Genomic DNA, 19780 nt, shown 5'->3' on the forward strand with positions numbered 1-19780 from the left:
CTTATTAAAACAAGTGATCTACATCTTTATATTATTTACACATAGTTGGGATATCTTGCACAGAGCTAGGCACACTCTTTTGCCCAGACCAGTTATATTTGCTAATTGTTGAGCTGTGGGAAGAACCAGTTAAGTGATGGAATATACTTATATAGTTCATATGTAGATTACTCATATGTTTTATGCCTTAACATAATGAGTTAATGATCAGCTTTATACACTAGCTCACGTGTACAAATACACTCAGTTTACCCCACTCCTCCATCTCTAATTTGTAAGTTAATTTTGCTTCATGTGCAAAAACTACCTTTATGCTGGTACCAAGAGCTCTGAGGCCAAAATACCATAAAGTGCTATCTTAAAAGGTAAAGTGTCATAACATTTTGACATAGAGTGTTTAGGTATATAGAAAAGTATCTTCTTCTTTATAGTGATTTGCAGGAAAATAAAATAATGCCCATTATATACTCGAAAAAGTTGGCTCTTATGAAGTTAGAAAGACAGATAAAGGAAGAACTAGCTTCTTTTTAGGTAAGATTTGTTCAGCATGTCATTACTCATCAATACCAAGGAAGTGAGATTATATCTCAGCATGTACATGGGCCAATTTCTTCAGATGAGCCCCAACTCTCACCCTAGACCCACAATAGGATTTTCCTGCACAGTTCTACAGATGAACACATTTTATATGATACAGTAAACCTGGTTCTAGATCATTGTTTCTTAAAGTGTGACCTACAGACCACTGCTATCAGAATTGCATGGGACATTTGTTGAACATGCAGACTTTTATGCTCTAACCCCAGACTTATTGAGTCAGAATCTATAGAGGTGGGGTCCAGAAATCTCCATGTTCAGTACATGCTCCTATTGTGATGACCACTGCTCAACACTTTATATAGTTTTGCCTCATTTTAGAATGCTTTCTCCCTTTTTCTTGCCTGTGAAACTCATGTCCATTTCTCAAGACCATGTTCAAAGGGTATCTCTTCAGAGAGGCTACCTTGATACACTTCCATTTATTCCTAGCAGATAAGTTGGCTATGAAATGGGGAATATGGAGGCATAAGAACTGGGGTTCATGGAAGTGTCCAGAGAACTGAAATGGGATAGTTTTCACAGAGTTGGAGGGATGACTTAGTGTTTTACAGAGAGATTTTGCACCAGGTTTTGCACATGAGTGTACTTCAAGGGAGAGGAGCTTTATAAAACAACAACAAAGTAACAGTGGACCTGATTGGTCAGGGAACTAAATTCCAGTCTCGTAGAAACCATCTTTGAGGAGGAAGCTTGATGGCCATATCAGGAGAAGGAAATAGGAGGGAAAAAAAATACAAAATGCCCACTTTATAACAGCCCCAGGAGTGTGGAGGCATACCATTATTTTAAGAAATTCACAAAATACTTACAGGAAACTGATTAAATATATTACTTGGACAAGTATGTAGCATTTTTCAAATGTATATATCCTGGAATTCAGTTACTGTTTGTCACCATGTTTTCTCAATGGACAGTAGTGAATTATAGCTATTAGCATGTGGAAGTATGAGAAAATGTTTGATGGTTAAAAGATGTCCTCTCTCATATTTCTGGAAAATACCTAGAAAGTATTAACCTAGTGTCTGAATCAATTTGGGATGCTATAACAAAATGCCACAAACTTGCTGGTTTATAACAGCAGACATTTATTTCTCACAGATTTGAAGGCTAAAAGTTCAAAATCAGGATGCAGTCATGGTCTTGTTCTTTTTTTTTTTTTTTTTTTTGTACAGATAGAGTGGGAGGGAGAGAGAGTGAGAAATATAGACGTGAAGGGACACATCGAGTGGCTGCCACCCGCACGACCAACCAGGGCCGGGGACAAACTGCAACCTAAGTACATGCCCTTAGCGGGAACCGAACCCGGGTCTCTCCGGACCGCAGGCCGACGCTCTAACCACTGAGCCAAACTGGCCAGGGCCATGGTCTTGTTCTTGATGAGGACTTTCTCCCTAGCTTGCACACAGTCATCTTGCTGTGTCCTCACATAGTGGAAGGTGTGAGAGAGCTCTGTGGGCCTTTTACAAAGTCACTAATTCCATTCATAAGAGTTCTTTCCTCATGAATTAATCACCTTCTAAACATCCATCCCCTACTACTATCATTTAGCAGGTAGGATTTCAACATAAAATTATTTGAAGGGATACAAACATTTGGTGCATAATAGTTAGTTATATATAATACTTAGTGTATAAACGGTTTGAGAAAGTCTACCAAAAAAGAAGGTTGAACCAATCTGAAGTTCTTTTTAGGTAAAAGGTAAATGCAAGCAGAATTGGGCTCAGTAATGGTGAGAGTAGAAGCAACTTGTTTTCTCCTCCAAGATCACCACACTGGGACTCTGTCTTTTGTTTTTGCTTCCCCTTCTACACAACTCATTCCTCTGGCACACAGCAGTGCCCACACAGGTGGGGAACTGTGATCTCTCATTTCAATAGGACATGACTCTACTAGAGAAACTTTGGTTCACAAATGCGTTATTTTAGCATGAGTGTTTATTCCTTTTCTACCAACTTTTGGTCATGCTAAATAAGGTATCTGGCATCCATGAACCTTAGGCCCATCTCCCAGCTGTTATAAGGAGACAGAAAATAAATGTCAAAAGGTCACATATTGCTATAAATAATGTTGGGTTCTCATTGCTTTAAAATACCAGAGCCTTTATATTTTCCAAAAGGCAGTTTAATGATTAGCTACATTTTAGGAAGCAAAAACATCTAATTAAAAGGATTTGGCAAAAATAAACTTTCATCTACATATAAAGTGCTTTGTGACATGAAATAATCTGGCTTCCTTGAGAGCTAATTAATCTGTGCTACTCAAACTCACTGTGTATGGACAAATACATAGTTTTAGTTTTGGGGAAGCACAGCAGCTGTATGAAACCCTGAGGCTCTTAGTCACAACTATAATTCTCATGCAATCTTAGAATTACAGAACCCTCTGTAGCCAATTAGCTTAGTGGTTGAAGCATCAGCCTGTATACCAATGGGTTGAGGGTTCAAGTCTCAGTCAAGGATATGTACTTGGGTTGCAAATTTGTTCCCCAGCCCCAGTCAGGGTGTGGGAGGCCACCAATCCTTGTTTCTTTCTCACATCAATCTCTCTCTCTCTCTCTCTCTCTCTCTCTCTCTCTCTCTCCCCCATCCTTTCTTTCCTTTCACTCTCTCTGAAAATCAATGGAATAAATATCCTTGGGTGACAACAAAATAATTATTTTCCAAAACCCTCATTTCATGCTTGAGGAAACAGGTCTAGAAACTCCTTGAATCTAGTGAAGGAACTAGCTCAAGATCACCAAGTTAGCAGACTAGACAAGACCACATTCTTAAGGGAATGTATTATTGTGGTTACTTTTAAAGTATAGAACTTAATACAGTTCAAGCAGTGTTTACAAGCTCTTTACTAATATTAAATTATTTCACTTCACAACATACCTTTAAGGCATATAATATTATTTTCAGCCTCATTTACAGATAAGAAGCTGAGTCACAGAGAATAAGTAATTTTCTCATTGTCACCCAGCTACTAAATGTTTGTGTTTTTTTTTTTTTATTTATTATTTAAATCTTGGTGTTTTAAGACTATTGGATTTACAGAAATTATACATGTGAGGTTCTTAGCACAGGCTTCACTATAGTGTAAGTACTCATGATTATGGTTAATTTTACTACATGTTATAGTAGAAAAAAATATTCTGAAGTTAGACATACCTGAGTTTCAATTCAGGCTCTGCCACTAATTAGTTGAGTGATCTCTTAGAGCCTCACTTTTCTCATATGTAAAATGTGTATGATAGTATTTCACAGGGCTGATGTAGCAATGAAATGAGATTATTTGTGTTAAGTACCTAATACAATTTCTGGTACACAGCCAATGCTGTATTAATTTTCTATTGCTGATATAACAAATCACCTATATAGTTAACCAACACAAAATTATTCTTATAGTTGTAGAAGTTAGAAGTCTAGAATGAGATTTATGGTGATAAAATAAAAGTGTAAGCATGGCTGGTTTCTTATGAGAGCTCTAGAGAAGAATTTATTTCTTGCCTTGTCCAGCTTCTGGGGGTATCAATATTCCTTCGCTTGTAGCAACATTACTACAATCTCTGCTTCAGTAGTCACATTGCCTTCTCTTCTCTGTGTTAGTATCTCCTTCTATATCCTTCTAAAGATTCTTGTGATGGCATTTAGGCCCCACCTGAAAAATTCAGGATAATTTCCTCATCTCAAGATCCTTAACATTGTTATATCTGCTAAGTCTCTTTTGTCATATAATATCCACTGGTTCCCTGGCTGAGAACCTGGATATTTTTATAAGGCCATTGTTCAGTCTGCCAGATACTTAGTGAATTTTATTGTTACTAGAACTCAGTTCTTTTCAATATAGAGATGTTTCCTTTACATTTCACGTCCTCATTGTAAGGAATCGGGAGCGCCGCCGAATAAAACAGAGAAGAGACTGGAGAGCCAATCAGCCGAATAAACAGGGATCAGGCTTTATTGGGTGCACTCCGGGCGGGTTCACAGACTCCGGGGGTCGAGTCCTAGAAGCTGCGCTCAATGTAGGGGCTTGTGTCTTTTATATCTGCCTGTTGTAGCTGGAATTTGTCCCTTAGGGTTTGGCCCTGCGGGGGCTATGCATGGAGCCTCTGGAATGTGAATCGATAAGAGCAAGATGGGAGTTAATCTACAAGCTGAGGCAGGCCGTTCAGGGTGGGAGGCAAGGCTGAGCAAGCGAGACAATGGTCTGGTCGAGCACTTTGCCTGGCGCCAGTCCCCAGGCTATCGGACACTCATGTCAACTTCCTATGGGCATTATCCACAGAGAATTTAGAAACAATAATAAAATTAAAAGTTGATCAGCATTTTATCATCATATACCAAAAATTCTAAACAACATCAGTGATATATTCCTCTCAACTGGGCAGACTTCTCTCTCTGCATCCCCACTTTTGGTATATCACTGCTCAAGAATAACTGTGAAGTCCTGGGATTCAGAGGTAAGAAGTGATTTGGACATAACATTATCCCCTCTCTTCTAGTTACCCCACCAACATTTATTCTTATACCCACCTTCTCTTCATAACTTAGTATGGTCTTATGTTACCCCTTATCCAAGGATCCTGGAGGCTGCTGTGATGATAACCAGCATGTATTATGGATGGTGTCTTTAACTCCATTAGAAAGAAATTCCCCAATCTCCTTAGAAAGGTCCTCACAAGTAGGAGGTTTGGGGAATGGATTCAGAACTTTCCATAGCCCTTAATTTAGAATAAAATGAATTATTCTTTATTGCCAAGAAATGAGGCAGAGATTGCCTGGTGGGAGGGTATGTAAACTACTGATATGACAAGTGGAAAAGGAAGATATAATTAGAAGATGAAGAAAAGATACAAGAAAAATAAGACTCGCATGGTCCCTCTGTGGTCTTTATAGCTGAAATACAGTTACAGAGTTTATAGAGTTATAAAACCAGAGACTATGAGAGCTAAAAGAAACCTCACAAACCATTCAGAAGAAGCCATCAGTTTACACTTGGGGTACTTGAGTCTCAGAAAGAGAAAGACCTTTTCAAGTTCTACAACAAGTCAGGGGCAGAAATGTATTTTCTCATGTTTTAAAAGGCAGATCACACTTTGTGGAAAACCTGCCTATATATCTATCTCTATCCGTCTCTGCCTCCTCCTTCCCTCTTTCCTCTCTCTTTCCCCTCTCTATCCGTTTCCCTGTGTCTTTTTCTCTCCTTTCCCTCTGATAGAAGAAGTAAACCACCAATTTAGAAAAGCAAGTACCCAGGAGATGACCAGACCCTTTTGCTTCCCAGGAGATGACCAGACCCTTTTGCTTCCCAGGAGATAACTAGACCCTTTTGCCTCCTAGATATAACCAGACCTTTTTGCTTCCTGCTTCTGTAAGCTGCTTACCACTCTCGCATCTAAAGAATGTACGCCCAGCCCACTATAAAGCTAGGCGTGCCCTATAACTTGGGGCCCAGAATTTGGAAACTGCCTCCTCTGGGTCTGCATGCATGAATAAAGGAACCTCTTTGCTTCCTCTGGTGTTCTGTCTGAGTTTTTTCCATAACATTTTGTTTCCCTGATTGGAAAATTACTCACAGGAGCAGGTGGTTGCCACTGGTGAGGTGGCCCCGCGGGTGCTCCATGGAGCCCTGTGATGGAGGGAAATGCGCACCCCAGTCATTTTGGGTCCCTGCCTGTTCCAGGCTCCGCAGCCAGCTGTTTCCGAGGTTCATGCCTCACCCGAGGTGCTGGGGGAAATGAACGGGTCCAGCTTCAGGGACTGCACAGCTTCAGGACTGGCAAGTGCCCCAGAAATCAGGAGCCCAAGTACAGGCCCACCCTTGAGGTGGAAAGAGAGACTGATCACCTCTCAGGCCTTCTGGCCACCAGCAAGCCCTAATGGGAGGGAATGTCTAAACTCATTTGAATGTCAGTGTGTGAATGAATGTGAATGTCTGTGTGGCTCCACCTGTGCAAACCTATGGAGTCTGAGTGTGCCCAACCTGCGGTAGCATGGTGACTTCATATGGCTCAGGGCAATATCAGGTTCTGGGGGACACAGTCCCTCCCTGTGAACATGATTCGAGTCAGGGGTTTGTACTGACCTGCCAAAGCTAAGAGGCACCTAAATGCCTGTAAGGGGAGTGGCCAGGAAGCTGAACTGAAAATCCCCACCCCTTGTCTGTCTGTACTATTACAAGAGGGGAAACCATAGGAGGAGACCCATCAACAGTACTAGACTGCATGTTGCAGAATTTTGATCGGTTCTGTGGCCAGGATCTGAGCATGACCCTGAGCCAACTGGAAAACTTTTGTTCAGCCAAATGGCCTAGTTTTGTGGTAGGCTGGCCCCCTGAGAGAACCCTTAACCTAGGAATAACACGGCCAGTACATTTGATAGTAACAGGGAGGCCAGGACACCCAGACCAGTACATCTACATAGATAGATGGCAGGAACTAGCTCACGACATGTCAAAGTGGCTCCAACACTGTGCTGGGCAGAAGCCAAAATTGGCAGGTGTAACTGAAACAAAAAGACCTCACCTTGCCAAACGCAGGCCTTACCTATGTTCTTGTGGCTCAATCTAAGGAAGCATGCTGACCCCCCATTCTCAAAGGTGACCCAGAGGAAGAACCATCCATTCACCCCCTCCCCCATATGCACCTGAGACCGTTTCCCGGGCCCTCAAAATCAAAACTCCACCACCATCTGTTTTGCCAGCACCAATCCCAGAAGTATCCTTGGCCTCCCCTGTTTTGACAAAGCACTGGCAATGGTAGCCACTCCAGATGCCTCTCAGGGAGACCCAGGCCCCACCACGAATTGGGCCAGATGGTACCAAGCAACCAGGATGGACCATTATTTATTACACGTCATTCACCACTACAGACCTCTTAAACTGGAAGCACCATACTCTGTCCTACTCAGAGAAACCCCAGGCCCTGATTGACCTTATGGAATCCATCATACAGACTCATCGTTCCACCTGGTATGACAGATGACAGCCGATAGCTACTCCTCATGCTGTTCAATGCCAAGGAGTGAAGGTACATTCTCCAGGAAGCCCACCGATATCTAGAGACCATGGTGCCCATGGGCACTTTACACCCAGTCCAATGCGAAAGAGCAGCAGCATCTGAGGCCCAACCTAACTGGGACAACCACTCAGAAGAAGAAAGGGCCATACTTCAGAGATACAGGGATGCCCTTCTCTGTGGAACCTGGGCAGGGCCTGACGGCTTACTAACATGTCAAAAGTAGCTAATGTGACTCAGCAACCTGATGAATGCCCTGGGGATTTTTACGAACATCTGTGTGACGACAATCAGATATACACTCTGTTCAATCGTGAAGGGCCAGACAACCAGAGAATGGTCAACATGGCATTCATCTCCCAATCAGACTCGGACATCAGAAAGAAGCTTCAGAAACTCGAGGGCTTTGATGAAATGAACATAAGCCAACTAATAAAGATTGCCTACAAGGTATACAATAACAGAGAGGAGGCGACCAAGCGGGAGGCTAGAAAAAGAATGGAGAAAAAGGCATCTCCCCCAGCAGCCACGCTAGGAAAGCCCCTGCCACCCAGGAAAGGATAGGAGCCAAAAGGAAAAACAAGCGTACACACTGAAGTGTGGAATCAGACCAATGTGCATACTGCAAAGAAAGGGGCCACCAGAAAAGAGAATGTCCCAACCAAAAGAAGAAAAGGCAGGCCGATAGACCATCAGCACCTGAGACCCAGGCGCCTACCATCCTCAGTCTGGCAGTCCTAGACTCGGACTAGGGGAGACCTGGCTTGCTACACATTGGCCCATATGAGCCCATGGTCCAAATGACAGTAGGAGGCCAATCCCTCTCCTTTTTGGTAGATACTGGGGCAGAACATTCAGTAGTAATGACCTTGGCTGCACTACCCTCAGGGCGTGAGATCTCTACCATTGGTGCCACTGAACAGCCTAGTGGCTCCCAACAGTTTTGTCAAGCCTGAACTGTAGAACTCGGGCTTGACCAGGTAAAGCACGAATTCCTATACATGTCAGAGTGCCTGGTTCCAATCCTGGGAATCAACCTGCTTTCTAGGAGCCCAGATCTCCTTTCGCCCATCAGGAGAGGCTCACTTACAAGTTGGCACCCCACACCTCATAGCAGTCTTAGTTCCCCAGGAAGAATATTGACTATATAAAAAGGCAGAGGGGGGCCAAGGGGAGCCCACAGAAGGAAGGGGGGTTGACCTTCAAAAAAGATACCCAAAGGTCTGGGCAGAAGACCACTCACCAGGATTGGCAGGGAACCATCCACCTATAATGATAGAACTGAAGCTGGGAGCCGGACCAAAACAGCTCTGCCAGCACCCCATCCCCAGGAAGGCCAGGCTAGGCATCACAGAGGTAATCCAGAAGCATCTGAGGGAAAGCATACTTGTCCCATGCCAGTCCCCCTGGAACACTCCCTTGCTGCAGTGAAGAAGCCAGATGGGAGCGGATATAGGCCAGTACAGGACCTGCAGGCAGTGAATGAGGCAACAGTCACACTGTACACCCTGGTACCGAACCCATACATGTCCCTTACCTAGCTCCTGCTGGAGGCGGCCTGGTTCGAGAGCTGGACTTGAAGGATGCCTTTTCCTGCCTCTGACTTGTGAAGGCAAGCCAACCACTCTGCTGTTGAATGGGAAGACCCCCACACTGCAGCAAAGACCCAACTAAACTGCACCCGAATGCCACAAGGATTTAAGAATTCACCCATTCTCAAGTTTATCAGGCAACTCAGAAACCAAGGGTCTTCAGGTGACCTCTACTAATAGACTCCAGGGGAAAAAAAAAAAAAAAAAAAAAAAAAGCTAGAGGATAACAACCATTCCCTGGGATAGCAACACTAACTAGAAAAGCTAAGACTTGACAGTGGTGTTTAAAGTGGGTCCTCCCTGGCTCATCCAAAACCAGGAGAGAGAACCACAAAGAGCAGAACACCAACACCCACAGGAAAAATTTGGCAGACTCCAAAGCCCACTGTGATAGCTAAAATGGTGAAAAACAGAAACAAAAGCCAAATGAAAGAACATGAGATATCTACAGAAGATGAGATAAATGAGGTGCAGTTAAGCAAGTTAACAGAACTAGAATTTAGAGCCATGATGTTGAGGAAGCTCAACAGCATGTGTAAGGATATAAGCACCAAGAGTAAAGACATAGAAATGTTGAAAATCAACCAGTTGGAAATTAAAAACCAACAGGAAGAAATGAAGAATGACATATCAGAAAAGAAAAACACATTGGAAGGTCTAAAAAGCAGAGTACGGGAAGCTTAGGACCCGATCAGTGAATTAGAAGACAGGCTAGAAGAAATTAACCAATCAGAAAACTGTGAGACAACTGGAAACGGAATAATATTCGCACCATAGGAGTCCCTGAAGAAGAAGAAAATAAGCAAAAGTTAGAGAATATATCCAAAGAAATAGTGACAGAAAACATCCCTAATTTGGTGAAGGAAGGAGGCATTCAAGTTCAAGAAGCACAGAGAGCCCCAAGTAAGAAGAACCCAAACAGACCCACACCAAGACACATAGTAATCAAACTGCCAAAAATTAAAGACAAAGAGAGAATTCTAAAAGGAGCAAGAGATAAGCAACAGGTTACCTACAAAGGAAACCCCATAAGGCTTTCAGCTGACTTCTCACAAGAAACACTACAGGCCAGAAGGGAATGGCATGAAGTAATCAAGGTCATGAAAAACAAGGATCTGAATCCAAGACTACTCTACCCAGCAAGGCTATCACTCAAAATAGAAGGTCAAATAAAGAGCTTCCCAGAAAAAAAAAAGGCTAAGGGAATACATTAGCACCAAACCAGCACAGCAAGAAATGTTAAAAGGACTGCTGTAATTACCAGGAGAAATAGGAAGAAAAACAGAACCACACTAAACAAAAATGGCAATAAATAAGTACATATCAATAATCACCTTAAATGTAAATGGACTGAATGCGCCCATAAAAAACACAGAGTAGCTGATTGGATAAGAAAGCATGACTTATCTATATGTTGTTTACAAGAGACCCACCTCACAACATAGTGTGAAAATGAAGGGATGGAAAACAATCTTCCAAGAAAACGGAAAAGAAAAATAGAGCTGGGGTAGCAATACTCATATCTGTTAAAATAGATTTCAGAATGAAGGCCATAATTAGAGACAAAAAAGGCCATTACATAATATTGAAAGGATCTATCCAACAGGAAGATATAACCTTGATAAACATATATGCACCCAATATAGGAGCACCACAATATATTAATAAACTTCTGGAGGACTTCAAAGGAGAAATCAATAGCAATACAATCATAGCAGGGGACTTCCACACCCCGCTGACATCCTGGATAGATCCTCTAGACAAAAAATTAACAAGGAAACACGGACTCTAAATGAAGTGCTAGATCAAATGGATTTAATAGATATCTACAGAGAACGACACCCCAAATCTACAGAATTCACATTCTTCTCAAGTGCACATGGGACATTCTCAAAGATAGACCACATGTCAGGGCACAAACTAAGTCTCTACAAGTTCAGGAAGATGGAAATTGTATCAAGCATCTTCTCAGATCACAATGGCATGAAATTAGAAATCAATTGCAAGAAGAACATACAAAGACATTTGAACACATGGGAGCAAAATAGAATGTTATTAAACAATGAATGGGTCACCGAGGAGATCATGGAAGAAATCAAAAACTTCCTGGAAACCAATGAAAATGAAGACACAACAACACAAAATCTATGGGATGCAGCGAAAGCAGTTCAGAGATGGAAGTTCATAGCACAACAGGCCTACCTCAAAAAAGAAGAAAAAACTCTAATAGACTATCTAACCTCACAACTTAAAGAACTAGAGAGCAAACAAAAAGAAAACCCCAGAGCAAGTAGAAGGAAGGAAATAGGAAAGATCAGAGCAGAAATAAATGACAGAGAGTCCAAAAAAACAATTCAAATGATCAATAAAACAAAGAATTGTTTTTTTGAAAAGATAAACAAGATTGATGGACCCTTAGCTAGACTCACCAAGAAACAAAGAGAGAGAACCCAAATACACAAAATCAGAAATGAAAGAGGAGACATAACAACTGACACCACAGAAATACAAAAGATTGTTAACAACTACTATAAACATTTATATGGCAACAAATTCGACAATCTAAGTGAAATGGACAAATTTCTAGAAACACATAGTCTCCCAAAACTAGATCAGGAAGAGATAGAAAACTTGAACAGACCAATAACAACAGAAGAAATTGAAGATGTAGTCAAGACTCTCCCAGCAAACAAAAGCCCAGTCCCAGATGGCTTCACGGGGGAGTTTTACCGAACATTCAAAGAAGAACTTATACCCATTTTCCTCAAACTATTTAAAAAAAATTCAAGAAGAAGGAAGACTTCCAAACTCGTTTTATGAAGCCAGCATAATTCTAATTCCAAAACCAGAAAAAACACACAACAAAGAAAGAAAACTACAGGCCAATATCCCAGATGAACATAGATGCCCAAATCCTGAACAAAATACTAGCAAATAGAATCCAGCAATACACCAAAAAAAATTATCCAACATGACTAAGTGGGATTCATCCCAGGGATGCAAGGCTGGTACAATATTTGCAAATCCATAAATGTGATACACCACATAAATAAAATGAAGAATAAAAACCACATGATCATATCAAAAGATGCTGAAAAAGCCTTTGACAAAATCCAGCATCCATTTCTGATAAAAATGCTCAGCAGTGTGGGAATAGAGGGATCATATCTAGACATAATAAAGGCCATATATGAAAGACCTACAGCCAACATCATACTCAATGGGCAAAAACTAAAAGCATTTCCCTTAAGAACAGGAACAAGGCAAGGATGCCCACTTTCACCAATCCTATTTAACATAGTACTGGAAGTCTTGGCCACAGCAATCAGACAGGAAGAAAAAATAAAAGGGATCCAAATTGGAAAGGAGGAAGTGAAATTGTCATTATTTGCAGATGACATGATACTATACATAGAAAACCCCAAAGACTCCATCAAAAGTTTACTAGACTTTATAAATGAATTTGGCAAAGTAGCAGGCTACAAAATTAATGTCAAGAAATTAATGGCATTCTTATACACCAATGATGAACTCACAGAAACAGAAACTAAGCAAACAATCCCATTTACCATTGCGGCAAAAAAATTAAGATACCTAGGAAGAAACTTAACCAAAGAAATAAAGGACCTATTCACAGAAAACTACAGGTCATTGAAAAAAGAAATAGAGGAAAATATAAATAAGTGGAAGCACATACCCTGTTCATGGATTGGGAGAATTAACATCATTACTATGTCCATATTACCCAAAGCAATCTATAGATTCAATGCAATCCCCATTAAAATACCAACGGCATACTTCACAGAATTAGAACAATTGTTTCAAAGGTTCATATGGAACCAAAAAAGGCCTCGAATAGCCACAGCAATCTTGAAAAGGAAGAACCAAGTTGGAGGGATCACAATACCAGATTTCAGGTTATACTACAAAGCCACTGTAATCAAAACAGCCTGGTACAGGCACAAGAACAGGCTTATAGACCAGTGGAACAGAACAGAGAACCCAAAAATGAACCCAAGGCAATATGCTCAATTAATATTTGACAATGGTGTCAAGAGCATACAGTGGAGTAAGGACAGCCTCTTTAATAAATGGTGCTGGGAAAATTGGACAGCTACTTGCAGAAAAATGAAACTAGACCATCAACTTACACCCTACACGAGAATAAACTCAAAATGGATAAAAGACTTAAATGTAACGCATGAATCCATAAAAATCCTAGAAGAGACTGTAGGCAACAAAATTTCAGACATCATATGCAGCAGAATTTTTACTGACACATCACCTAAGGCAATAGAAACAAAGGAGAAAATGAACACATGGGACTACATCAAACTCAAAAGCTTCTGCACAGCGAAAGATGCAATCATCAAAATGGAAAGGCTACACACTGTATGGGAGAGCATAATTTCCAATACATATAGAGTGCTCATAGAACTCCACAAAAGGAAGACAAAGAATCCAATTAAAAAATGGGCAGAGGAACTAAATAGACACCTCTCCAAACAGGACATACAAATGGCTAAGAAACATATGAAGAAATGCTCATCATCACTAATCATCAGAGAGATGCAAATTAAAAGAACATTGAGGTATCACCTCATACCTGTCAGAATGGCCACCATCAACAAATCAGCAAACAACAAGTGTTGGCGAGGGTGTGGAGAAAAGGGGACTCTAGTACACTGCTGGTGGGAATGCAGACTGGTGCAGCCACTATGGAAAACAATATGGTGTTACCTCTAAATATTAAAAATTGAACTGCAATTTGACCCAGTGATCCCACTTCTAGGAATATACCCTAAGTAGCCTAAAACACCAATCAGAAAGAATATATGTACCCCCATGTTTGTAGCAGCACTATTTACAATCGCTAAGATCTGGAAACAGCCCAAGTGTCCTTCAGTAGATGAATGTATAAAAAAGCAGTGGTACATATACACAATGGAGTTCTACGCAGCTGTAAGAAAGAAAGACCTCTTATCATTTGAGACTACATGGAAGGACCTGGAAAGTATCATCCTAAGTGAAACAAGCCAAAGAGAGAAAGACAAGTTTCATATCATCTCACTTATTTGTGGAATATAATGAACATAACACTCTTAGGAAAGGGTAGTCCCAGACACGCGGAAGTGGGATTCAGACTGACAATCCCCTAAAGAGGGGGGTGGTGGGGAAGAGATAAACCACAGAATTTATATGCATGTATGCATGAACAGTGGACATGGACAACAAACTGGGGAAGGGGCAGGGAGGGAGAGGGAGGGGGGAATCAGTGGGGGGAAAAGGAGAAACATCTGTAACAAAAATTAATTAATAAAAAAATGAAAAATAAATAAAAATAAAACTGAAAAAAAAAAAAAAAAGAATTCACCCATTCTCTTCAGAGAGACCCTGTCCAGAGACTTAAAACCGTTTACTGGTACAGAAATGGACCTAGTGTTGCTACAATATGTAGATGATCTCCTACTGGCCGCCCCCGCATTGGACTGGTGCTGGGAGGGCACCTGCCAGCTCCTGAAACTGCTAACAAAGGCAGGGTACTGGGCGTCATGGAAGAAAGCACAGCTATGCTAGGCCCAGGTAAAATATCTGGGATTCCTCATTTCCCAAGGGAAACTGGTCCTGGGTCAGGAAAGGAAGCAGGTCATAATGGCCCTACCAACTTCAGCCACATGGGGAGAACTTTGAGAGTTTCTAGGGGTGGCTGGGTTCTGCCGAATCTGGATACCGGGGTATGCAACATTAGCCAAACCACTTTACCAAGTGCTAAAAGGCCCAGACCCGGCACTCCTATTATGTGAAGCTGAATAGAAAAAAGCCTTCCAGGCTATAAAAGATCATCTTGGATGTGTGCCAGCCCTAGGGCTGCCAAACCCCAGTTGGCCTTTCAACCTCTACATGCACAAAAAGGAGAAAATAACATTAGGGGTCCTTATGCAACCAATGGGACCAGGCAAAGGCCAGTTGCATACTTGTCAAAGCAACTGGACAATGTAGCAGCAGGCTGGCCGCCCTGCCTGAGGGCCAGAGCTGCAGCTGTCACTCTCTTACAGGAGGCAGACAAACTAACACTTGGGCAAGAGATCAACATATTTGTTCCCCATGTGGTATCTAGCCTTCTGGCTGAACAGGAACACAAATGGCTCTCCAACCTGAGACTGACAGTGTACCAAGAATTTCTTCATGAGAATCCCTGAGTGAAAGTCAGCACTGTCCGGTAAATAAACCCAGCTACATTTCTCCCTGCTGAGCTGGGAGAACCAGACCACGACTGCCTTGAGACAACTGAAGAGGTGCATACCAGCCAACCAGACCTGCAGGACCAACCTCTAGACAAGCCAGAGTTAATGCTCTACACTGATGAGAGCAGTTATATGACTGAGGAGAAACAAATGTCAGGGTACGCTGTCGTGAACAATGAGAAAATAATTGAAGCAAAGCCCCTGCTGGCTGATCTGCCCAAAGGGTAGAACTCTGGGCATTAATAAGGACACTCAAAATAGCAGAAGGAAAAAGGGTCAATATTTACAGACTCTCAGTATGCCTTCACCACCATACATATCCATGAGGCAATCTACCGAGAGAGAGGACTCTTAATAGCTGAGGGGAAATAAATTAAAAACAAGGCAGAAATACTTTGACTGCTATAAGCAGTCTGGGCCCCTCGGGGAGTAGCAGTAATGCATTGCAGGGGCCACCAGAAGGAAGAGACAGAAGTAGCCCAAGGGAACAAAAAGGCAGATCAGGCAGCAAAGGCAGCAGCCATAGAAGGTACCCTATTAGAAATAAACCTCGATCAGCCAGACTACACCCTGGAGGAATAGAAATGTGCCATACAAGAAAACTGCCTCTGAATGCCCACCGGTATATGAAAACTGCTGGACAAATGGCTCTACATACCCTAAGGCCAGGCCAGCAATCTCACCAGGCAATGCCGTGCCCTCACACACCTAGGGAAAAAATTTTTAGAGGCCTTACTCTGGAGGTATTACTACTTCCCTAACATGTCTGGACTCTGTGCAGTGGCAGCAGCTCAATGCCTGGCCTGTGCCAGGAACAATGCAGCAGGTCACCCAATAAGGCTTCCCAGAATACAACACAGGAGGCAACAGCTTTTCGGGATTTACAGATTGATTTTATTGAGATCAGGCCAAGCTGGGGATACAGGTACTTACTCGTATTAGTCTGTACTTTCTCTGGATGGGTAGAAGTGTTCCCCACCAAGAAAAAAAAAAGCAGAGAGGTAATCAAGTCCCTCCTGCCCCAGCTGGTTTGGCTCAGTGGTTGGAGCATCGGCCTGCAGACCAGAGAGTCCCGGGTTTGGTTCTTGCCAGAGGAAAGTAACAAAATAAATAAATAAATAAATACCCTCCTCAGGATAATTATCCCCCACTTTGGGTTGCCTATGACCATTAGCAGGGACAGTGGGTCAGCATTCGTTGCAAAAGTGCTCCAGGAACTAGCAACACAATTAAAAATTACTTGAAAGCTACATACTGCCTATCGCCCTCAGAGCTCAGGAAAGGTAGAACACATGAACTGGACTCTAAAAAAATCCTTGTAAAGTTCTATCAGGAGACTGACCTGCCCTGGCCAGACCTGTTACTCTCAGCATTATTCAGAGTATGAAATACCCCTAATGCCACAGGGTATACACCATTTGAGTTAGTTTATAGGAGGCCGCCAGCCATACTACCCCTACCTAGAGGAGAGCTTCAGATTATAGGGGAAGCAGGGCAGACTAAGTACCTCCAGAAGCTAGGGGAAACATTTAGCCAGATACATCAGGCCGGATTAGGCCAAGAACCCTTACCACAAGGGAGGGCCAGCCCACTCACATAAATCAGGGGGCTATATATGAATTAAAGACTGGAAAAAGGATCCCCTCCAACCCACATGGACCAGGCCCCACCTTGTCATACTAACAACCCCTACTGCACTTAAGGTTGTAGGAATCACCCCCTGGATCCATTATGGTCAAGCCAAGAGAGCAACAAACCCAGTGGATTCTAGGAGGATGGACAGGGACCAAGAGGACCAGCTGCCACGGTTCCCAACCCTGAAGCTGTAAACGGAACCAGGCATTGACGGAGGCTCAGAGGATTGGACAATTGCCCAGGATGGTTCCTGACTGCAGTGGGAAGTTTTTCTGTAACCTTAAAAATTGGACTGATGACTATAGCCCCAACAGAATGGAACACCTGGGAGTGACTGGCTCTCAGGGGAACATAGATTGGGCTTGTCTGTGCTTTTAGATACTTAGTATGCTTTGCTTAGCAGACCCTGCCCCAATTCAAGCCCCTGTGTGTAAATGTAGCAAGGCTGCAGAAAGGATAAGACTTGCAGGAGGAGTAGCAGGCTATAAATTTCCTGCATCGCCCTTCACATATGCCACTGCTATTCCAGTGGAATGCCTACAATACTATCTCCCAGGTAGCGACCAGGCTGGGTCCCCCGTGTGTGCCTGGGACTATAAATTATACATGATGGGGAAATCGGGAGGAACCATTGGATACCAGTGTCAAAAGTTTCAGATATACCGGCCTCCGGGTAGACAGGTTTGTTGGTGAACATACCACCAATTAAGTGATTTAACCCAGGGAGAATTTGAGATTGTCTAGAAAGAAGCTGTTAGAGAAATAGCCAGATGGCTGAGGAAACAGGAGAAAAAGATAATGTATAAGGGTGCCAACCTTACTACTTTTTGGAAGGCACTACAGAAAATCAGCCCCATAGTACAGGTTCAGGAACTAGTACAAACCATGTACTCAGCATAGCAGAATATTAGCAACTCCACTTGGGAATGTTGCGTTTGCCTACTGTTCCAGGAGAAAGGACTCTTATAAATACCTGTTCCACATACCTGGAGTCATACTGGGTACATCCTGGCCCCAGTCAGACCCTAGCCCAAGGGCCATAACAACCAATGTATTCCTAGATACTAGAGGATCAAATGTATCCTGCCTAGAGCCGGAGAAGGTCTCCCCAGAAGGAAACCCAATAGTGTCTCTTAACCCAGAGCTTTGTACCAGTAACCTCAGTATCCCCAATAACAGCAGTTTATGTACTGAGCCAGGATTATTTCTCCTGTGTGGACGGGAGGCCTATAGATGTCTCCCCACCAACTGGACTGGGAGATGTCTAGAGGTCTTCCTGACCCCTATCCTCAGCATCCGAATCTCCCAGGAAATATTGAACCTACTACTACTCCGACTGAGCCAAAAGGGCCGACCCAAATCAAAAGGGGGGTAGGCATAGCAGTTGCAGCGGAACTGGCATTGCAGCTGGGATAGGGACAGGAGTAGGGGGCCTAGGGTTCTCTGCCTCTACTTACTATAAGTTGTCTGCCCAACTTAATGCAGACATGACTCCAGTAGTAGACTCTTTGACCACCATCCAACAACAGATTAATTCACTAGCAGAAGTAACCTTACAGAACCGCCGGGCTCTAGACTAGTTAACAGCAGAAAAAGGAGGAACTTGCATGTTTTTCGGGGAAGAATGCTGCTACTTTGTAAACCAGTCTGGAATGTAACACAAAAGGTCAAAGAACTCAGAGGAAACATAAAATGCAGAGCCAAAGAATTAAAAAATTTGAATTGGGAAATAGACTCACATGGCTGGCTCCAGTGGCTACTTCCACTAATTGGACTGTTAGCCATCATTCTCCTAGGAGTAAGCCTCAGACCATGCATAATACAGATCATAGTCCAAACTTTAGAGTCCACTGTAATGAGGCAGGCCACAGCCAAACTATTGGCCCTCCAACAGTATCAGTACAGATATCAACTCCTACAAAGGTCTGAAGGCCCAGATTATAGAGATCTATATCATAATGCAGTAGGCAGCAATAGCAGCTAATAGCATCAAAAGGGGGGAATGATAGAAGAAGTAAACGGTCATTTTAGAAAAGCAAGTACCTAGGAGATAACCAGACCCTTTTGCTTCCCAGGAGTTAACTAGACCCTTTTGCCTCCTAGATATAACCAGACCTTTTTGCTTCCTGCTTCTGTAAGCTGCTTACCACTCTTGCATCTGAAGAATGTCCGCTCAGCCCACTATAAAGCTAGGCGCACCCTACAACTTGGGGCCCAGAATTTGGAGACTGCCTCGTCTGGGTCTATATGCTTGAATAAAGGAAACTCTTTGCTTCCTCCGGTGTTCTGTCTGAGTCTTTTTTATAACACCGCCCTCCCTCCTTTCCTCTCTGCCTCTCTTACACACACATATACACACTCATTCATACTTACACTCACAGTTACACTCATACACACTTGTTTCCTTCCCCTTGTCCTTTAATTGATTTTTAAAAAATCATTCTTTAAGGATGTGAAAACCACTTTTGCCTGCCTGTATGGCTGTTCTTTGGCATCCTCTTCACTGTGGCTCAGGCTGCCAAAAGTTAGAAGATGCAGTCCTAGTCATATCATAATCTGTAGCTACCTATCTCAGTCGATTAGAACAAATCTTCCTTTACTATATGCAAAAAGCCTATGAGGGTCATAATTGCAGCTCCGCTCTCACTGGGAATTAGGCAGTTTGAGTATGTTCCAGGGTTTCAGACCATATTTTTATCTTGGCCATC

Source organism: Molossus molossus, unplaced genomic scaffold (genome assembly GCF_014108415.1).
Source record: "Molossus molossus isolate mMolMol1 unplaced genomic scaffold, mMolMol1.p scaffold_m16_p_2, whole genome shotgun sequence".
NCBI classification, from domain to species: domain Eukaryota; kingdom Metazoa; phylum Chordata; class Mammalia; order Chiroptera; family Molossidae; genus Molossus; species Molossus molossus.